The sequence below is a fragment of the Dermacentor albipictus genome, chromosome 3, assembly GCF_038994185.2.
Source record: "Dermacentor albipictus isolate Rhodes 1998 colony chromosome 3, USDA_Dalb.pri_finalv2, whole genome shotgun sequence".
NCBI classification, from domain to species: Eukaryota; Metazoa; Arthropoda; class Arachnida; order Ixodida; family Ixodidae; genus Dermacentor; species Dermacentor albipictus.
Genome location: NC_091823.1, coordinates 53,285,859 through 53,309,024, shown reverse-complemented (window position 1 = coordinate 53,309,024; position 23,166 = coordinate 53,285,859). Strand labels below are relative to the sequence as shown.

Below are 23,166 nucleotides of genomic sequence, written 5' to 3'. Positions count from 1 at the left end.
CACTGGCTTCATTTTCGGTGTCGTTTGCCGCGTCGACATGGCCCCTACGTAGTATGCAATTTTACCGTTTACAAACAGGTACCCTGGAAAGCTACCGGTTAGAAATATCCCGGTGGGGGGAGGGAGGAGAGGGGGCAGGAAGGACATAACGAACCGTCACAGTGCGTCAGTACACAAGCCAGGAGATATTGAACACTTTTCATCGGTCACCGTGTCGCAATTTTATAAATGAATCTCCTCGCAATTTACAAGGAAGTTATACGTGATCTACACTTGAGGCATGCGGCGCATTCGAATTTACCATGACATCTCCGGTCGATTATCGCGAGCGTCCGAGATCAGGAAAAAGCCAAGCGAGCATGCTCCACACGACTCGCCGTGCCTGTGATCAACATTAGAAGCGCGATCATTCCTGAGCTTTAACTCTGCAGAACTTGGTGCCATCAGAAAATCCCGAAGATAGCAGCATTCAACAGCAAGAAGATGATTTAAATGCGATTGCATGGTGGTGCATACGTCTTTGGGCTGATTAGTTCGTGATATGCAAGGGCGCCGTTTTCTGTCCCTTCTCTCACATCCTCTGCCACTGCGCTGTTTTTCCTTCTTAGTTACTATGCTGTGCACGGCTTCTCACTGAAGCCTAAGGGGAGTGAAGGTCTCGAGTTACACTCACCCAGCATTGCCTTCTTCAAGTACAAGGACCCGGATACCATGTTTCTGGTGGCCAATGGAAAATTAATTACATTTCGCATATTTGGCTCTATCTTTGGAACCTACGAATAATTGAAGTAATATCCCAGAAAAATGCGTTGAAAAAAAAACATGTTTTATCGTATTTTCTTTTTTTTGGCGTAGTATTGTATTTGGTCGCTTGATTCGTTGCGCCGACGGGCGGCGTTACTGCGATTATCATTTCTGGACTCTAATCAATTCAGCTGCTATATTCTTTTCGTCTGCTCCTGGCGCTCTCTGCACACGTGCACAGCATTGTCGTCTACTGTGTGCTGCAATGTTTAGTTTTCCGTATGTATGTATGTATGTATGTATGTATGTATGTATGTATGTATGTATGTATGTATGTATGTATGTATGTATGTATGTATGTATGTATGTATGTATGTATGTATGTATGTATGTATGTATGTATCAGTGGCGTAGCCAGAAATTTCGTTCGGGGGGGGGCTCATTTTGCAGCTTGGCCCCCTCCTTATAGAATTAACCGAGAGAACTATATATATATATATATATATATATATATATATATGTATATATATATATATAGTGGTGTATTGCGAGGTAATTGCTCCGAAATTATAGTCGCAACAGAGAGCACATATAAAAAGCAGGAGTTCTGCAAAATATACGAGGGCGAGTCAAATGAAAGTGAGCCAATGCGAATATATGACAAACGGGGTACTTTATTTAAAAGTAGTCACCATAAGTATTTAGACACTTCTCCTACTAATGAGTCGCGTAATTCCCGTCTCATACGACTGCTTGGGTTGCTGCCTCAAAAATCTGTAAATGACTACACGTCTTCTTCCGACACGAATCTGGTTCCCTTGAGCAGTTTTTTCAGATTTTACCAAATGTGGAAGACGTAAGGCAACAGGTCTGGGCTGCATGAGGGATGTTGCAGCATTTCCCACTTGAACTTTGCCAGTTTTGTATTAACCACATCAGCGACGTGGGAACGGGCAACGTCGTGAAGCAAGATGTTCCCAATGCTCAATTTTCCACGTCGTTTGTTCTTGATTGCGGCACGCAGCCGATCCGACCTTTCACAATATCTGAAACGATTTAGAATCTTTCCAGGTTTCGAAAATTCGATCAATAATGGCCCCTAGCGATCTAAAAAGAAGTCAACACTTTTCCGGCAGAAATGACGGCCTTTGCTTTCCTTGGGAGTGGGGAATTCAAATGTTTCCACTGTAAGCTTTGCCGTAGTGTTTCAGGCTAGTAGTGGCGGCACCATGAGTCATCTCCGGTCACAATTACAGACAAAAAGACGTCACTGTCATAATATATGGTACGCGGGAGTGCAAACATAAACATACGAAGACAGTGCGCCGTGCGGGGGCGAAGAGGACAGTGAATCTCGGCAAACACCCGCAAGAGAGTCATCATCATCATCGACGCCGACTTGGGAGCGTCGGCAGTGGCGCCTCAAAAAGCGTGGCGCGAGAGTGTGGCCCGTGGCCCGTGGCGTGAGCAGTGCGCGAGGTTCGGCGGTCGACGGAAAGCAGCTTCCTCGCTGGGCGTCTGGCCCATAGGAGCTATCGCCGACCGCGCCAATACGCCACACCTGAAGCTGTCGCCCGCTGTCGCCCGCTGGGAGGTTACCTCGCCCCGCTCTTCCGCTGGGCACTGGTCCAGGAGGGCTGGCGGTCCGGAACCGGGGCACTCGAGCGTTCGGGTGAGCGGCCACAGGGCTACCCCGCCAGCTGTGGACGCGACCCGGTGACAGTGGCCGGCTACCTGAGCCCCGCAAGGCGGTCCGACCCGGCCGTCCAACCCGGCTGTCCGACCCAGCCGACCGAACCGGCCGTCCAACCCGGCTGTCCGACCCAGCCGACCGTCCCGGCCGTCCAACCCGGCTGTCCGACCCAGCCGACCGTCCCGGCCGTCCTACACGGCTGCCCGACCCGCCGGCCGATACTGTCGTCCGACCCCGCTGGCCGGCATCGGTTCAACGAGGTCTCGGACACGGCGACACACGCTTCCGCCGGAACTGTAGGCCAATCGTAATCCACCGATACATATAGTGCATGTCGCCTATGAGGCAGTTTGGGACATTGTCACGTGTGTGTGCCGTTATCTGTGTCGTGTACGTCAATACCAGTCTGATGTGTGTTTTTGCTTTTGCGTGCTGCTTCTCCCTTTTTCTGGAGTGATCCTGCCCAATAACATCACAGTCACCCTCATCTGGGGTTCTTTGACGTGCACTTTAATCTAAGTACACAGGTGTTTTCGCCTCCATCAAAATGCAGCCGCCGTGACCGGGATTCGATCCCGCGACCTCCTGCTCAGCAGCCCAACACCATAGCCACTGAGCGACCACGGCCTTTTCAATTGTGTTGAGGGTGATTGCACGGTGGATTTGGCCCGGCCATGGATCGTCTTTGTGACTTTCATGTGCTTCTTTGAACAGTTTGCTACAATGCTTCACAGTGGTCATTGACACGCAATGTTCAACGCATATGGCAGCTATACGGCGAATAAATTCTTTTTGGGAAACATCTTCATTTGCCAAAAGCCTCACGACACCAAGCTGTTCAACTTTTGGAGTGCCCATTATGTCACGCAATCGTGTTTAACCAGTGTATGAGATCATTAAAGAACATTTAACCTCACCTCTGCATGTCACGTGTAAATGAGATGCGTACGTGCTACGCGCATGCCTCGAAAATAATGAACCGAACAATTATTGCGCGGCGCGGGTTGCTCACTTTTATTTGACTCGCCTTCGTATATTAGAAATGCGAAGATACAATGGAATATACAAATGTGAAGATACAGCTTGATACAGGGCCAAAAATTGTCACTGGAAACAAAGTTCACTGTGCATATACACAAAACCTCGCAACAAGATGTTTAAATATACGTGTAAGTCTCCAATAAATCTACGACCCAAGAAAAAGCCACTATATATAATGCATCAAACAAGGCAAATAAACAGGTTGCGCAACCACAGATTCACAAATCACAGCACCCCCCCCCCTCCCTCCACTCCCAAAATGTATCGCGTGCGACGGAAGGCGGCGCGCTTCCTCCCCGCTTTCCTCCATTGTACACACAAGACTGAGCCACCATCGTCGGCTCAACCTCTCCCCCCACGCTTTCACTCGCACATAGAGCATGCGGTCACGATGTTATCGCCCTTGGCCTTTATTTATACGGAACATGAGGGCAACGGCAGGAATGCGCCTGCAGTCTTCATATAGCTGCTATCGCAATAATATAATAGTATCCGGCAACTGAAGCGTCCCGTGGCACATTACTTTCCGCAAAAGAAGTAACAAAATCGAACTTTCACCATGCGACAATTCGCTGCGCCACAACGTCTTCTTTGTTTTTTTGTTTTGTGGGGCGGGGAGCGGCGAAATAGAATAACGCAAAGGAAAGCATGTTGGCTACAATCAAATCCCTACTTTGGGCACCTAGTTTGGCTACCTACACTGTAAAAAAAATTTGCCTTACTTTACAGAAAATTTGCTGGTAATTTGTGACCGAACACTCTTCCGTAAATTAAGAACGGTCATTTCCGTAGAACGGACAACTGTAAAAAAGGAGACCGTAATACAAGATACGAGTGCTTCTGTATCTAGAAAACGGAAGATTCTGTATTCTGAATCTGTACTATAACCGTTAAAGTACAGGTGCTTCCCGTATTTCATCTTGCAGAGCATATCCATTCGAAGAATGTGCCATCGGGCACAAAATTGCCCAGGACGTGCGAGAGTCGACCGAATTTCATTGGTGTGCTATTTGCTGGGATCAGCCGTGCCACCATCTGCGTTCAGCATGTGCATACGTGACCCACTGTTTTCAGCGGTCTTGAGCAGAAATGCAATTTGGTCAACGCTCGCACTTCCAGGGTACTTTTGTCCACGATAGTACATCTCCTTTAATGCAAATGTCATGAAGGCAGCTCATAGTCAAAGCAGCAGGTCACCATTGAGAAAATTGTCTTGCCAACACACTGACATGGCTGCAGAGATAAAACACTTTGCACTTTGTGATATGAATGCACTGCATAGCATATACACAAAAAGGTGCAACATTTCAGTCCTCAAGTTCTTAGATCACAGAAGCAACTTTATTTTCTTCAATCACTCGTCTTGCACTTCTTCCTGGTGAAAGTTGTTCTTGACTCCAAACACTTGCAAGGATAAACTTGCTGCTGTTAGGAGAAACAAATAGTCTTCGTGAATATCCATCCTAAAGAAAGCGGCAAAAAAGTTTAATCACAGAACACGAGAAAGCAGTAACTTCTGTGTTAGAAAAACATGTAAGTAGATCAACATTGCTGGCACAAGGGATGTTGCTGTAGCCAACATTTCGACATAGGTGCTTGTCATTAGGGTAGCAAATGTTTTCCTTGGCTGTGTTGTGGGATTGTGCATATCTCACTGGCCCCTAGCCTCATTGGGGGAGAAGTAACTGGTGCATATAATAGGTCAAGAGAAGCCAAAGTGTTAAAATAAAGGAAGGAAGGGTGTGCTTAGCAGTGGTGATCGTGATGGAGCGGGTATGAGCAATGCTGTCAGTACTTGCCAAGAGTAGGGGTGACCAAAACAGAAAACGATGTACACATGTATGCAGTCATTAATCCAGTAGAACCAATCTTCCCAGAAGACAAAATAGGTATCAAGATAAACAGTTTGCACTTTTGAAAAAGGAAAACGAAGAATTAAGGAAAATAAATTTTGTATCAAGATGCATCTGGTTAAGATCACTGCAAATGGTAAATGAAGGCACATTATGAATATATATTTTGTTGCAAGCCGATGAAGAAAGTATATATTAACCAAATATTAAAAAATAGGGACATTAAAATTAAACTGGATATGACCATAAAACAGTAAAGAACAGCCTGTGGAAAAAAATGGGATGGATAATATAACCAGGTGCAAGATTGCAAAACGTCGAGTGCTGTTTATATTCATGCTGCTGTTGACGGCTTCAAGTTTCTGTCTTCCTGTGGAACCTTTGTCTTACTTGAACAAGGAAATGGGTCATTTTTTAAACAAGCCAGTTTAAATGCAGTTCAAAGCTTCAGCGGTGTTATAATGAAAGAAAATATTATGGTCAGTTCTCCTGCTCATCTTGAAACTTATTGTGCGCAACAAACAGGGACGAAGAATAGAAGAAACACAATGTTAAGCGCTCGTCCTTGTGTTTCTTCTATTCTTCGTCCCTGTTTGCTGCGCACAATAAGTTTCAAGATGAATTTGTTCCAACTAGGCCGACTCGCATTCTTGCTTCAGTTCTCCTGGGTGTGCTTTCATTCACCAGTTATTTCCACCGGTGTAAGTTCAAAATTTAATGGTCTAAATGGACCTTAGCTCCTGGCAAACCATTAGCTGGTCTTTTTTTCAACACAGATGCCTGCACATTATATGTGTTGGCAGGAGTGCTAGCGAACTACATTATACTTGTTGCCACAACCAAAGTGAAACTAGGTAACAGTGATTGAAAAAAAAACCAGCATTCCACAATACTGATTCAAGTCGTCTGGAAAAGTTGCTTAAGTTAACGTACACCCCCTACTCCACCAGACAATTATTCACCACACTGACTCTCATGGTGTCAACCATGCTATTACAACACTAGGCATCAAGTGAGGAGAATTAGGGGATAAGAGGGCACAATGCTTTTTGTTAGAACATCAAATGTGCTTTACATAAATGCTACATTCCAACTAACAAAGGAGCAACCGGTTTGTGAGATAGTGACCAATGCATACAAAAGCTAATGACATTCTGTGCAGCAGAATGTTGACGATGAGGTGTTATGCGCACAAGTGTACTCTTTCACACAAAATGACATCCTGCACTCAAACCTTGTGCCAATATTAGAGTTTGAAAAACACCGTAGTGGAAAGCAAAGAGTGCTAAATTTGTTGAAAATTACTAAAAATTATTCGATTATTCATTATCGTTACTGTTCGTTAAAGATTCACAGATTGTTCCCTATGGGTGCTGTAAACAGGCACCCTGCTTTTACAGTGGTAGCAACAATGATCTGTGGCACAGACGAGAATAAATGCTCATTAAGTTTATGCAAGAGTATATCCTACAAATTACACCCCATTTCACATTCCAATATGGTAGAAGAGGAAGACGAAAAAAACTACTTTCTGGTGGAGGATGCATACCCCAGAATAGAAGAAACAAGTGTACTCTAACCATTGCTGCTGCCTATGCCTGTGCACTAGCAGTTACATATAATATGGCAGTTACAATTGTTTTTCCACAAGCACTGCAAGCTGCGGCCAGTTTACCAGTACACAGCTGTAATAAATTTAGGGCAAGCTAAAGCTCTCTAATGGATTTATCTCATATGACACAATTGGAATGCAATATTCTGCAAATAAGTGAAGCGCGATGTGCCATCCCATACAATGAAACACCTTTGAAGAATCTGAATCACCACCTGCACTCTTAGGCAAAGTTACACCCTTTGGAGTGCCGCTTCTGCCACACAACAATAATCGTTATTTGCCTCGATGCGTTTCCTTTCTTGAAGACGCCACGCCCGCTACTTTGTTGTCGGGAATGCTATCATGCTGATAACGCGCATGCCGTTCGTTACTGGAAAGCACAGGGCTCGCAGCGTTAAAGAAAGAAAATGCATAAAGGCAGATGACAATTATCGTTGTGTGGAAGAAGGGGCACTTCAAAGGGTGTAACTCTGCCTAAGAGTGTGAGCCGTGACGAGGGAAAAGAGTGTGTTCTGTGTAAAGTAGTGCACCTGTATAACCTAAAGCTTTGGAGAATGCATTTAGTATGAGCTGGGAAGGTTCCTAATTTTATATGCACACAGTGAAAACCTCCATGCAGTTTTGCAAAATGCAAACCCCCAACCTTTTTGTTGTTCAAACGTAATGACACGTAGGGCCATAACATGTACATTATGGGTTTCGTTCCCAAACAATCAAAGTGAATAGCACCACCCTAAGTGTTATGTGCCTTCTTGTTAGTGTCGAATGCTGCGATCGGCAGAGAAACGGATTTCTGGAGCAATATAAAGTATTAGGTACTGTGATATCAGTTCTTTCACTGCTGTTTTAGCATTATCGGGTCCTAAAGTAAAGAAACGAGAAATAAATACATGCATATTTTACGCTACAACCCTCATAAGTATTTAGTAGTCTGGATTATAAAGGATTCCAGATTTACAATGCAGGACAGATTTTATTCCACTGAAAGAATGGCATCATGCCAATGATTCTGCATTTGGTGCTATATTTATTTGCATTTAGTTCAGTTGGAATGTGTGTGTGTATCGCCAGCGATATCGCTTGACATTTTTTATATTGGCTGTTTTCTAAATTTAGGCAAATTCGTATTCGCAAATAACCTTGTATGACACCAAGAACTTGCTTAGCAGGAGTATTTCTAACATTTGCAAGATATGAGGCCCTTGAAAGCGGCCTGGGGTACACGCCGCCCCCTAATCTCATCAGCAAGTTTCTGGAACTCATCTACGAGGTTTCTTATGATCAATGTAAAGTTGCTTGAATGGGGGAAATAGGGAATTTATAACAGGTGAATTATGCAGCATAAGAATGATGTCAGCAAGAAGCAAGCATCAAGAACTATAAAATGAAGACTATAAAATGCAAGAATTATTTGGGATGATTTAAAATTCTGGCATTGGAACGAAATGTCTTTCAATCTGTATATAAACTCAGATTATTCACTCTACTACCACTGCCTTCATTAGAAACATTCATAATCATTATCCTATCTATGCCACATCATCCTAGCTAATATTCAAGCCTTCATAAGCTGCTTTTTTTACTGCTAATTCTCTGTGGGAAAGAGGTGTCCGTATGAAGACCATATCATATACTTATTACCCGTTTTTTTGATAAATGATAAGGGAAAAACTTCACACCAAAAATGCATTGAGCTTGAGCAAGTTCTGCGTTTGATGCTGTTGATTCTTTTTTTCCCTTTGCCATCATTGACCCACCTGGTTAGCTAAGTAGACAGAAAAGCTGCAGGAGAAAGGTGGGGGTGCCAAACCAGACTTGTGCCCCAGGGGACCTTTTCACGGTCACTGGAGGAACTGCCTGTGGCCTCGGCATCTTCCTTGAGGGCCACGGCCATGTCTAAGAAACCTTGTCTCCACAGGCTGCACAAAGAAAGATAATTTGCTGAGCTAAGTCTTTTTCTTAAAAGAACCCATTTAAGTTGTATTCGTGGCTTTGCACCACAAAACTGACACATGACTGGCCACTCAAGACACTTTATGTGTATTCGCAGGCTTATTCCTTGGAAAAACACTTTTATGTAGCACACAATGAGTAACAGTAACAAAAAAGTGTATCAGGAGGCTTTCATATTGCTCTACAACTTTTCATTGACACATTTCATTTAATTATTTGAGATATTTAATAAATAATTAAGAATTATGTAATTAGGCAGAATGCACAATATAATCAGAGTATCTCCAGGCGATGGCAAACATTACCTTCATTTTGTCTAGTTACATCGCATTTACATATTTCTGAATCTTGGTGCACGATAGTTAAGACACCCTGTAGATCAAAAAACAATATTAAAATTTTCATAATCATCTCTTGCGTGTTATTGGTGGCTATGGCTGCTTCAAGTTATTCTTTCAGTGTGGCACAAGCAGTTTTGAAGTGAAATTGTTTTGCATCGAGGGCATGTAATCTAGGCAATCAAGCAAAAGGTCAAGTTGTGTTCACTATTCAGATGTTTAACTAAGAAGCTGCAGGAAAAGGAAACAAGACACAACACCTAATAAACAATGCAAAATTCGAAAATTTAAACTGAACAAGAAACCAGTTTTTGAAAACACAGAAAAAAAGCCAGCAGCTTACATTGAATACACCCTTGCTATGTACTCCAAGTGAAGTTGTTACCGCAATGCTTGGGCACCATATGAACGTAACAATCAACAACTTCGAGCAGAATATTAACACCACTAAATGAACTGGCCTTTGAAGATTCTTGATCTGAAATCCTCAACGACTTGTTCTGGCGTTTAATCTGTCAAGCTCAATCTGTATTCTCAAAAGCTGGCTCTCGGCCATAATTTCTCTAAACGCAACATCAGCTTAAATCTCAAGATAGGGTTGACCTGTAAATAAACTGGATAATGCATGGCAAACATCATGAACTCTCTTACATGTTAACCAGAGGGTTCACTCATGCAGCCATGAAATTGTGATGCAGACACGATATATTGAAGCTGGTTTTGTGAAGTGTTTCATGCTTCCAAGGCTTCTTCAGTTGTGAAAGCTGTCTCCGTTAGCTAAATAAGCGATGAGAATAAAAAAAGAACTTCAACATGCTCACAATACGTTGGCCATTTGCAAGTAAACAGTAGCCTTTTTGGGAACCCAGGTTGCCTGGTGCAAATCTACTATGCCACAGTACTTGCGTTACCCAGTACCAGCCACTTTAAAATGCAATGTGTTCAGAACCCTTTCCTTCTGTTTGTCTGCTTTGGAAACAGTTTAACATGTGTTCAGTAGGCGTCGAGAAAGGGGACAGAAAACACTGTGCACCACTGATTTCTAACATGTTTCGCTGGGTGCAGCACACCGCACCGGATGCAGGTGAAGCCAGTGGAAATGCGATGTCATGCAGTCGCTTGTCCTGGAAGCAGGGCATATGGTGGACTAACTAGTGCGTGCGATCAGATAATATTGCTGCCGAAAAACTTTTCTTTGTGGTTTTTCACATTTTAGGAGGTCTCTACATGTCTGGTAAGCACTTTTATGACAATCTGAACCCGTATACGATAGTGTTCTTTTACATCAAGTTTTTTCTGATTTACCAGTGTTTCCATTGCACGCCACTTATGTTAGCGACACTGTAGACACTACAATGGAAAAATTCTGGACACCTCGAAACACTGCTTGGGTAGTTTATGGCACATCAGGCAGGCATGTTAGGGGAAGAAATGCTACACACCCGTGCAACAAAGTGCTGCCGCAAAGTTGTCAAGCACCAACTTCCGGGACAAGGCCGGCTTCAGTCGAGGGCGCTCGATGTGCTGTTCATCCCCTGTAGTAGAGATCAGTGGCGTGGACCCTTTTATACTGGCTGTCTTTTCTGGTCGGAACCTTGGCAACAGCTTCCACCATACTTTTTTTGAACCTGCAACATGTGCAGAGAAAGTCACATCACTGTGTGTTGATTGTATGGCTTTATTGTGCTACACATTCTATCAAATCATTAAAAAATACAGTTCACACATTTTTACTTCTGTATATAGACAGTCTAGTTGCTATACACGCGAAACATTATCATTCCTCTGACAGAATACAACAATAGAAGCGTACACTGTAAAGCTACACTAAAATTTAAATTGATGTGACACCATATGAGCATACAGTATGCTTACTGTATGCTTTAGCCCTGTGTCAAGTAAAAGTTAATTGTCAATCATTTATGGTGTATTCCTACTTATTCTGGGTCATCAAACTGTACAATCAATGTTCCAAGTTTACACAATGTTGGCTTTTGATTGCCTATGTGATCCGTTTCCTACTTACGCATGCAGTAATCCCACTGTATTAAGGAAAAAGAGAATAGGAAATGCCGTGATAATCTTCTACATTTGATGAGGGCAGGAGCAATGACCAATAGCATGTGGTTGAAGCTACATATATACTCAGTTTTCACACAGCTTAATTATTCAGCAAGTAATAAAGAGCTATCCTGTGTACCTCTGCATGACCAATAAAATCTGACTACTTGACACTGCACTAAGGCTGCCGCTTGGTACTGTTCGGCAGTTCAGCTTTGGTTTTCTGATATACAGATCTGTTTAGGTACCAGTAGTTTACTTGCGATAAAATGGAGCTCGGAGCACTGGTCATTTGCACATAAATAATGCGACAGCAAATACAACACAAGGATAGGAATATGGGTCTCTTGGAAAAAGTACATACACATTATGATTATAATGTGATGTCATGCCACAATGAAACAGAAAGCAACGCATAGAAGTGGACGGCGCTTCTATGCCACCAAGGTTATTGGACAGACAGTACTTCAGAAGTGCCCGCAACACAATGTGTTGGCGGGCTAGTTGGTGTGAATCCATAAATACTTTGTTAAGTGCAAAACAATGGACACAAGAAAGACGACCAGCACAAGGCGCTACACTCAACTGACATCACTTTATTGCGTCGCTCCTTTATAAATAGTAGAATCTAGAAGAACATCCGCAGTTAGCACCATGTGCAGAGACCACCAACAACCAATCACAAGAGCGTACTCATGCGACGGGATCCAAAAAACCATATTGAGCACTGCACAAGGTTAAAGAAGGCACACTAATGCACTGTGACCCCAATGACTGTATGAAGAAAGCTTCCGATAACTCTCAGGCGGTGGTATCACAGCACTTTTTCAAAATCGTAGTATCACGAAACATGGCTTTGCACTTCCATATTTTACAATGTTGAGCCAAATGGGAACCTGTGCCTGTTGGTATGGATCGCTTAGGTTCGCAATGTTTCGTGATGCTACGATTTTGAAAAAAGGGCCGTGATACCACCGCCAGAGAGTTATCAGAAGTTTTCTTCATACAGTCACTGGGGTCACAGTGCATTAGTGTGCTTTCTTTAACCTTGTAAAGTGCTCAATATGTTTCTTTTTTGGATTCTGTCGCATGAGTGTGCTTTTTTGATCAGATGTTGGTGGTTCCTGCACTTGGTGTTCACAGCAAATGTTCTTCTAGATTCTGCTGTCTACAAAGGAGGGACGCAATATAGTGATGTCAGTTGAGAGTAGCGCCTTGTTCTGTCGTCTTTCTTGTGTCCGTTATTTTGTGCTAAAAAGCAATGATGTATTCCTTGTGTGTGTTTGAAGACAGCTCCACACGCAGTAGCGTATCCAGTATTGCTGCCCAGTGGTTTAGCTCGCCGCAGTTTGAAGTGCCACAAAACATAAGGAGAGAAACCTGCATTTATAGTCTTGTTGCAAACAAGAATATAACGTGAAGTGCATTCTGAGGCCAGAAACTATAAAAAAAAATTTCACGATGCACCGCTGTGCAAGGTTTTATAGCAAAGTCAAATACATTTAGTGTAAATATGACACTATGATGGTGCACAATGGTGGTAATCTGTAATAATATAAAAGGTGCCTTAATGTTACAACAAAAGCTGACATTACTTAATAATAGCCCTGTAAAATTTAGCATGCAGGGGCACCGCTTGGTTAAACAATAGTGATGTATTGTCTATGTACACAAGTATTACCCACGCATTTCTGCCATTGTCTAAATGGCATAAATGAATGGGTAATACTTGTATACATAGATATTACATCTCTATTGTTTAACCAAATGGGTAAACTATGTCTGCCTGACACAAGACTAGAATTAAACCATAAATTATATATAGTCACCCTAACAGTAACACCTCACTTGAACTTCACAGTAAGTAGACGCCTGTTGATGCCAGCCTCCCCCAATGCTAAACTGTGCTGCATGCTCTACAGAGAAATTATAGTGGTATCACTAAACTCTGAAGCCATTCAGGACTGCAGCACTGTAGAAGACATCTACAAATGTCCCATTTCATGTATAACAGCCTGAATTGCTTGCACATCTTACCAAGTGCAAATTAAAATTTCTTTTTGTTTAGCATTTTTGCCTGCTAGACCACAATCCAATGTCATCAATATATTAACATATTACCTCAAAGAACCTAATTTGGCTTGTAGATTAACACCTTTGCATACTGCCACAGCTGCACTCTGTCATATGCGTTGCAATCATAAAGGAGTGCTGGTCCACCAGCACTCCAATGTCACTAACAGTGATCACCTACACAGCTAAGTAAACGGTCCTGATTCAGGTGGCAAATAGCTATGAGAAAAAAAAATCCACTCACCTTGAGAGCTATAATACTGCAATAACTTGAGAGAGATGGACCCATTGCAGGCAGCAGACCTCTTCTCAGCTCCAGCACAACAGCAACTTGCCTTTCAGTAAAAGAAAAGGATTGATTAGTAATGATAAGTTACCTTGTTTTTGCTTAGTATCAATACAATCTGACTTTCATGCATATCCACTCTCCGCTTTAGTAATACAACTGAATTATTCGTCAAATAAAAGAGTCTATGGTGATACCATTCGCTTCTCTTGTATGTCCAAATGTTTTCGCACTGATACCCCGTTTACTGCTTGCTTAGTGGCACGAATGCCTTGACTGCCCAGACATCATTCGAAGGAACACGTCTTGCTGCACCGCAAACGGTGCAGCAAGACGTTTTTTTCCGGTCACAATTAAAACGTGCACCCAAGCAAGAAAGTAACGATCACAGGTAGTGAGCGACTGCTATTGCCTCGAACGTTTATTTCCGTATTTTAACAGAAGTTCTTGTATCGGATACAGTATGCTCTCAAGCCAATACAAGCGTCAATACAAGAGCTCAACTGAACGCAGTTTTATTCTACGCTTTTAACGCGAGTGAACAAAAGGTTAGAAGTACCTCACGGAAATTGCGATCGAGCCAATCGCGCTACGACTGGAATCGATCTGAAGAGATAGGTTTTATCCTTTCCCCATTCATGCGTGATTTTTGCCCTAAGACGTTGCATAGTGGTCTTTTGAAACAATATTTCTGTTCGCGACACCGGCTTACCACACATCATTTTAACACCTACGTTATGCAAAACAAATAAGATTAAAATGGGCTTACCTCATGAGCAAGTTACCAGCGCGCGTAGACTGTTGAACACCCGTTGAGAGCAAGCAGGCTATCCGTGTCCAAGCGCATACGTGCACCCAAACACAGGACAACTTCTTCGATGCCGCAGCGAGCAGAGTTTTGTACACGAAGTGAAAGACATCCAGCGCAAATATCTCCGAGCGATGACGGCAAATAACGAGCGCACAAGCGGACACAACACAGCAACAAATTCGGAACTTTGCCAATTTGAACGTGCCGAGACCCAAGCAGCGTAACCATCCATCGTTTCTGTTCTTCGCTCCCGATGAGTCAATCTCTCTTCCTTGGGGTCTTGCTCCACCCTTGAGTACAAATCAAGAGATATTTACGGCGAATTAACAACATTTACAACACGACTCGAAAAATGCCGGCTGACTAGACATGTGCATCTCCGTCTGCCACTCCAACGGACGCGCAGCGCGCCCTGCCCCCTGGTGCCGCACTCTGAGCGCGGAGAACCGAAGAGAATCGGTTTCGTTTTCGCATTTGTGCTCTAGTTACTGGAACTGCAATATAATTGCTTGACAATTAATTGAATTCTAAAAGAGGAGAATGCTTTCTCTCCCACAAGTTAGTGCGTTTTATACAAAGGGAGAGAGAATTCAAAAGGAAGAAAGGCAGGGAGGTCAACCAAAGCATTCGCTACTGGCGATAGCAAACCCCTGTGCTACAATGAAGTGCAAAGCAGTGCACTGCGATGCGTCCATAAGCTCGAGTACAGTGATAATTTGGGCGGGTTGGTGCATGTAATGAACGGTTAAATAATGAGTTGTGTCATAACATTACCCATGCATAAAGCACGTGGAACTAGTGGTGTTGCATTCTATAGGTCAAAAAGAAATAAAGCTTGAATCGTTACATCTCGACACTGGGCATTCTTTCTTTCCGAAATATTTTTTTCTTCTTTTTGACAGTATACACAGTACTAGCACGGTAATAGGTCCTTCATCTTCAGTCACCTTCCAGTAGTTTACATACATGTCGGTGCATGTTCGCGTTCTTGATTCTACCGTACAAGAACGAGCGCGCTTACCGGTCTTGTTTCAAGATGAAGCACCAAATGTTTGCGATTACATCTTACCGCAAGAATTAACACATGAACAGTGAAGATTATGCGTAATCGATTTGTCTCAATGAATGGGCAGTTATTGTCAGAGACGAGATATTTTGTAAATATCATGGGAATGAGTTCAACCAACTACATTGCAGTTCAGCAGTGCTCTTTGACACTTGGGTTAATTGCTTGCCGCATTCGAAAATTTCCTCCGACCGTTGTACTTGGATCTATAGGCCGCCAGTCCCCTTCGAGACCATTTATTGCCAAATGTAAACGCAGTTACGGTCATTATACCACTCCCTGCGTTTCGGTACTGATTTAGAGTGCGCACAATTTTTGGCGTATAGAGCACCAATGTCATTCCCAGTGTACCAGCACCTGAGTGCCGCAAGCTTGTTTACGTATGCACGTATGTCCCCGGCTCTTCATTCACTTAAACATATATGCTGCGTTATTAACTACAAAGCGCTTAATTTGAGAACATTGCGAGAACACGCATATATTTGCGCATATGATCAGCGTTACTAAGCCCATATGCATATGCTATGCCCGAAAGAAAAATACAGGTGTACAGAAAAGACGACGAGCAACAAACCGAAAAACGAGTTGTGGCCGCGCTATTGATGATCGTGAACGACCACGGATGTTCCATTGATGAAAAGAGTGAGATCGCGCCTTCAATGTTGGACCATCGCTTTGAATCGAGACGTTGAAATAATTAATTTTGGCCGCCCGATCCACAAAGACGCTCGCCTGGTGTTGATGAACACACACACACACACACACACACACACACACACACACACACACACACACACACACACACACACACACACACACACACACACACACACACATATATATATATATATATATATATATATATATGCACATACAGCGCCGATGTCATTGTCAGCGCACCATGCAGCAGCTGAGCGGTGCAAGTTTGTTTTCATTGGAGATTGGAACGTGTATCCACCACACTTCGTCCACTTACACATATATGTTGTATTATAATCTGCACAGCGTTTACACCGAATAATATATATATATATATGGAGAGAGAGAGAGTGCGCGTCAATGTATATCTATACGATCTGTTATTGAAGCTTTCGGTAGAAGGCTGAGTCTGCACGTGTCTTCATAATGTGTACAGTTCGCCTGTTCAATAAATTGTTCTTGGATGGAACTCTGCGAGTACAAGTGCATGCTCATTTAGACAGCATGCGGGTATAGTTTTCGTCGCGAAAATACGGATGTTCGCATAATAATAATACGGAATTCCGTCTGTTTCGTGCAAAACAGGGCAGTTACCGTAATAATACGTGCAAAATGTCCGTTAAGCTGAAAACGGAGAGCACTTTCCGTATTTTAACGGCAGTTTTTGCAGTTTTTTGTGACAATGACCGATTTTCCGTTTTTTTACTTGCAGTCCTCCGTATAATGACGGAAATCCCCCGTATAATTACGGAAATTTTTTACAGTGTAAGGAATATCGAAGAAAACGTGTGACGCTTGATCCACAGAAAACCATACGCATACTGCTCGGTATCCTACACCGGCGAGACAAAATTTTCCGGAGAGGTTGCGCTCAAGCGAATGCGTCGCAATCCGTCGAGTCCCCGCAGTGCTGGCGGCGAGCGACTATGCATTGTTTCTTTTTCTCGTCTGCTAGCCAGAACGCGTCCAAAACTCTGCCAGGTGAAAATGCAGTCGGCCAGAAAAAAACGAACGCGCATCCAAGTGCGCCGCGCGGTTGTCGATGCAGCACGAGAAAAACGCATGCGCTCTGGTTGGATCAGCAGCCCATGGGCTGCGAGAACAAAAAAAAAGAGAGAGAGAAAGAGGCTCAATATATCCTCGCGAATAAAAGACTAGGTAGAAAAATAAATAAGAACTTAGTTACAATGGTGGCTTTAGTGTCTTGACATGGATACTTTGGTGCAGGTGAAAAAAAAAACGTTCATATCTTTTCTGTGACCTAATGGCACAAATGAACCGCCACAACGCTTTGTCTCGTCGGACCTCGCTGCGTGCTTTGTCAACTTGTCTGATAGTATGTTGATTTGGCTTGTCTCGTTGTATGGCCCGATGTACGACTTTAGAAAAGTCGATGCACCTTTGGCGTCAAATGTTTACAACAGCATTAAACCCACAAAGTTCCGGAATTGAAAATCTAAAGCACGACTTTGGAAATGTCAATGCACCTTTCGCATCAAACTGTTATGAGAACTTTATACCCACAAAGTTTCAGAATTGAAATCCAGGCGCTCCATAAATACTGCGGCCTCCGCGAGATGCCGAGACGAGGCCGCTCGCCATCAAAACGCCCTTGAAATCTTGTACTCGGTAGGGCTCTTTGCGTTACGATATGAGAGTCCCGATGCATGGGCGTTTCCACGAAATGCAGCCCAATTTCTCAATGTTTGCGCTAAAATGTATTTTAGAGCGTGAATTAAGGACATTCTAGACAAAATCGAGCATGATTTCCGGCGCCGGGAGGTGTTTTCGTCGGCGGCGCATGAGAGCACTAAAAAATTTCGGGGGGGCTGAAGCCCCATAAGCCCCCCCCCCCTGGCTACGCCCCTGGTATGTATGTATGTATGTATGTATGTATGTATGTATGTATGTATGTATGTATGTATGTATGTATGTATGTATGTATGTATGTATGTATGTATGTATGTATGTATGTATGTATGTATGTATGTATGTATGTATGTATGTATGCATGTATGTATGTATGTATGTCTATGATGTGTGTATGTATGTATAGAATGATGTCAGTTCGGGCCTGGAGGTAAGCACACGAGATCCAATTATATATTAATGCGCGAATCGCCCGCATCGCGCACATCCGTATCAGAACACTAACCGCCGCTTGGTACATACTCATTTGTAACAGGTACAGCTGCTGCTTAGGCAAGGTGTGTACGTGTAGCAACCAATAAGTGAGGTGCACGGATTCTGTATGAATCAGCGTAAGTAGTTTTCGGAGTTTACAGACACCGCGCACTTAGCCAGTTGAGTGCCAGCATTGTGGCCAAGCTGTAGACGTTTGTAGGCATCGAAGCGTTGCGCATAGGAGCGGGAGAGAGATCGTCATTTTCGGCTGTTAATTCGGAGTTATTGTAGTTATACCATCGAGGCTCGATGGTTAGTGACAATGCGCGGAGATACCACCAATGGTACGCGAATGGCGCATACCATTGGTGGTATCTTCGCGGATTGTCACTAACCATCGAGTGTCGACTGTATAACTTCAATAACTCCGAATTAACAGCCCAGAATGGCGATCTCTCTTCCGCTCCTATGCTCAACGCTTCGGTGAATGAAGCAGCTTGGGAACTTCCCGCTCCCCAACGAAAAACACTGGTGTTCAGCATTTTGAGGATTTTCCATATGTTTCGAAAGCAATATTTGTTTATATGGCCACAAGACTGGCAGCTTTTGAAGAAAGGTGCTTTTGGAAAACATTTATATCGCGCACTTCCTTTGATGGGCCAGTTTCGTCATAATTTTAATTGGTTTCCATGTAAATCGGGGTTCTGGGTACTCGCTCCGGGAATTTCCCTGCAGCGTGGGTTTGAGCCACATCTGACGTGGTTCGCTCAGCTCCCGCTTTTTGCCAACATTTTCGGATGTTTTTCGAGTGCGTGCCCCTGAACTTTCCACATTTTCGGATCCGTGAAGGAACACGCCGATAGCCGACTTTTGTGGGTGGGTGGACCTTTGTGACATTTCTTGCCGTTTTTCTTTCGACTACGCCGTGACCGTGTGCTGTGCCTAACCGTGTTATGGTTCGCGAGGCGAGGCATCGCTCGCCCACCTCTTCTCGTCGTAGGCTTTTCCACGGACTTTGTAATGGAGTGTGAGGTGGAAGGGGAGTTCTTATCCCCCGAGGACTTCACTAAAGACTCCGGTTGGCAGCTCATTGCCGCCAGACGTTCTTCAATGAGCAAGAGAACCGCGGCCAATGCCAGTGCGGCCGACGTTCAGCATAACACCGGTTTCAACGCTCGGCGTAGCGCCGACCGCGCGGGCATTAAAAGCAAGATCATTCGAGGGGCCAGGATGCCTCCGATGCCCAAGGAAGAGGCAAAGATCGTCGTGCGGCCCAGGGGAGGCCTGTGTATCAGCAAGTGTGGACCTACCGCAGTCGCCGACGCCATATGGCAGGCTGCCGGGCTCGATTCGGCGTCGCGAGACACCGACACGATGTGTCCCAGCTTTCAACAAAACATAATGGTGATCAGCACACCAAACAGGGACAACGCTGCAGGCTACGTCGGCATCGAGTGCATCTCCGTCACTGGCCAACGTTTCGAGGTGAGCGCTTTCGAGGCCGCCCCCACTACACGTGCAAGGGCGTCATCCGAGGCGTCTCCCTTACCGATGGGCCCGCGACGATCGACAAAAAACTCGTCAACCCGGGAAATCCCACGGCACTGGGCGCCAAAAGAATCAAGAACACCGGCACCGTGGTGGTCCTGTTCGAGGGGTACCGGGTGCCAAATTTTGTCTCCTACGGCGGCACTATCGTCAGGTGCACTTTATTTCGCAAGCAAATGGACGTGTGTTACAGCTGCGGGAGACTCGGGCACCACTCTGACGTCTGCCCTTCGCCCAACGACGCCATCTGCAGAGGATGCGGAGAAGCAAACCCCGACGCTCAGCATAGGTGCGATCCCAAATGCAAGCTTTGCGGAGGCGACCACCTTACCGCCGCGAAGGAGTGCAAGCGACGATTTCAGACGCCATATCTCGTCAGGCGCAGACGGGGGCAACGCTCCCGCGCCCTCAACGCCGAACATTTGCCGCTCATGGAGAGCGCGAATCAAGGCCGGCAAGCATCGCCTTAACGCCAATACGGTCGCAGCCGCTCCCGGTCCAGGGGGAGATCCGGGTCTCGTGGCCGCTCCAGCGGTCGCACCAGGAGCCGCTCCGTCTCCAGGGCCAGGTCAAGGTCAAGATCTCTGTTGCGATCCAGATCCAGGTCCAGATCCGGTTCCAGGGGCCTCCCGGGTTCCAGAACCCAGCCAGCATCCGGGCCTCAGCTCGCCTCCACACGTTGCGGAAAGCAGCCGGCCCTTCTTTGGGCCGATCTGGTACGACCCAAGCCCGGCGTCAATACCCAGGCTGCTTCGACATCTCGTAGCAACCCGCCCACAGAGCAAGCTAGAGACGCGGAAGTCATTCGCTTACGCAAAGAAAACGACGACCTCAAGAACACCATCAAGACACTAGTTAGCGAAATGGCAGATATTAGGAAACTCGTTTCGAATGTGTCGGGTAACGGTACGTCAGTCACGGCCACCGAGACTCCTATCCCAGCTCCGGTAGACGGTACTGCGACGTCCTCCAAACGCAGGGCAGTACTCACACAAACATGTGAATCGGGAGCGTTGTCTGCAGAAGTCAGCGAGATTAAGCAAAGTCTCATTGGGCTGGCAGACGGCCTCAAACAGGTCACTACTAGCGTCGCTTGCCTCAGTGATAACATTCGCCAAATTCAGGTTGCGCTCGGGGACCCCAACAGGGGCCTCGGAGCTCTCGCAGATCGCATCGACGCCATTGAGGCGCGAATGGCTTCATCCGCCTCCGTCGTACAACCGCTAACCGTTCCCGCCATACACTTCATTAGGGAGCTACACTTCATTAAGGAAGGAAGCTACACTTCATTATCCCAGCAGTGCGGCGACAGGAGGACCCATTCTTTGCGCATGCCTAACTGCCCCGTCAGGTGGTAGTCCGTCAGGTCAGCCATAATGGATAGATTCGAAGAGAGTTTTCGCATTGGGCAATGGAACTGCATGGAACTGCAGAGGGTATTCTAACAAAAAAGCCCCTCTGCAACCGTTTTTCAGGTCTTTCTCTGCGAAACCTCAGGTCATTGTTCTCCAGTAAACATTAATATCCGCCGCCTCGCTCCAGGGATACAGGGCCGTGTCGGGCCGGCCCGTGGGGCGAGGGGTTTGCACCTAGATCGATAAACGGCTAACTCATATCACCCACGACTTCAAGCTGGCGAGGAGTAGAATCGAATATGTCATGGTTGAGATCCTGCTCGACGTTCCGCAGCGGAATCAGCGCAGAAACAGCGTGTTCTTCCTCAATGTATGTAGCAACCCCAGAGACTCGCGCCAGCAGTTCAAGACCATTCTCAAGAACGCGACCGACTTGGCTGGCCCTCGACCCTTCGTCGTCGTCGGCGACTTCAACGCACCTTATGACATCTGGGGTTACGTCTACGGCACTACCAAGGGGCGAAACCTGTGCCAAGACGCCAACGAGATGGACCTCACTCTAGTCACTGACAAGAATTTTCCAGCGCGCATTGGCAACTCCATCACCCGGGACTCGACACCCGACCTTGCCTTCGTGAGGAACGTCGAGGACGTGGGTTGGGAGAACACCGCCATGGAGTTCGGCAGCGACCACTACATTCTCGAGACCAACTTCAAGGTGTCTCAGAGTAGGGTCAATGAATTCACGTTCATCGATTGGGACCATTTTCGCAAGATTCGTGACGAACCCGGGAGAGCCAGGGCATCCGCCACTCTCGAAGAATGGTGTGAAGGCATCCGGAACGACGCTTCCGCGGCCAGCGAGAAAGTGGAAACAGAACTCGGCGTCGAGCGGATGGACAGCAGACTCGCCCACCTGATCGAGGCCAAAACCGCCATGCTCCGCCGATGGAAGGGTCAAAGGCTCAATGGCAGACTCCGAAAGAAGATTTCTGAGCTCAACAAGGTATTCGAAGACCACTGCAAGGCACTATGCCAGCAGCAGTGGGACGAGCTCTGCGAATCCATCGACGGACAGACGCGCAACGGCAAATCCTGGGGTATGCTGAAGAACCTTATTTCTCGATGAAAGTGGCTCGAAGTCAAATCAAAGGCATACGTTGGCCCGGGCCCTTCACGAAGCCACCAGGTCTAACACGGTCGATGAACTTGTCGCAAAACTCATACAGAAGTACCTGCCTGTCCGTCGAGACGGAGATCCGTCGACCCAACTCCCGGACTACCGAGGCCCTCCCCGCCCCGAGCTGGATGAAGACTTCTCCATTGCCGAGGTCAGACAGGCCATCTTCGCGCTCAACCGCAAGTTTGCGCCGGGTCCGGACGGAGTCACCAGCAGAATGTAGAGAAACCTCGACGACACGTCGATTGTCTTTCTGACCGACAAGATAAACGAGTCCTGGAAGAGCTGCATTGTACCTGCAGAATGGAAGACTGCCTGCACGGTGCTCATTCCCAAGCCCGGCAAGGCCCCGAACATCTAAAACTTGAGGCCGATTTTTCTGACCTCCTGCGTCGGCAAGGTCATGGAGCGCGTCGTCCTCAAATGGCTTAACGGGTACCTCAAAGACAACGAGGTTTACACGTACAACATGATCGGCTTCCGCGCCGGACTCTCAACACAGGATGCCATGAAACTAATCAAGCATCAGATTGTGGATGGCCGTTCCAGAGATGTCAAGGCTCTGCTCGGTCTGGACCTCGAGAAGGCTTTCGACAACGTGCTCCACGCATTCATCGTTAAGACCATTTCAGACCTGGGTCTCGGTTCCATATTCCACAACTACGGTCAGCTTTTTTCTAACTGGCAGGAAGGCCAAGCTTCGCATTGGAGACTTCCGCTCCGAAG

At 45.6% G+C, this 23,166-nt stretch overlaps 1 long non-coding RNA gene across 2 annotated transcripts; it reads right to left on the bottom strand.

Moving 5' to 3' along the window:
- Positions 1-4,797: 4,797 nt before the first annotated feature.
- On the bottom strand, positions 4,798-16,289 carry LOC139057371 (uncharacterized). Of its 2 annotated transcripts, none has more exons than XR_011512727.1 (5): positions 14,427-16,289; positions 13,616-13,706; positions 10,680-10,865; positions 8,704-8,865; positions 4,798-4,900 (listed from the first exon to the last, which is right to left on the bottom strand). It is a non-coding gene; the product is annotated as an uncharacterized lncRNA (long non-coding RNA). The 2 variants fall into 2 exon arrangements; XR_011512726.1 differs by having other exon boundaries at positions 4,798-4,903; positions 14,427-16,288.
- Between the last annotated feature and the right edge of the window lie 6,877 nt (positions 16,290-23,166).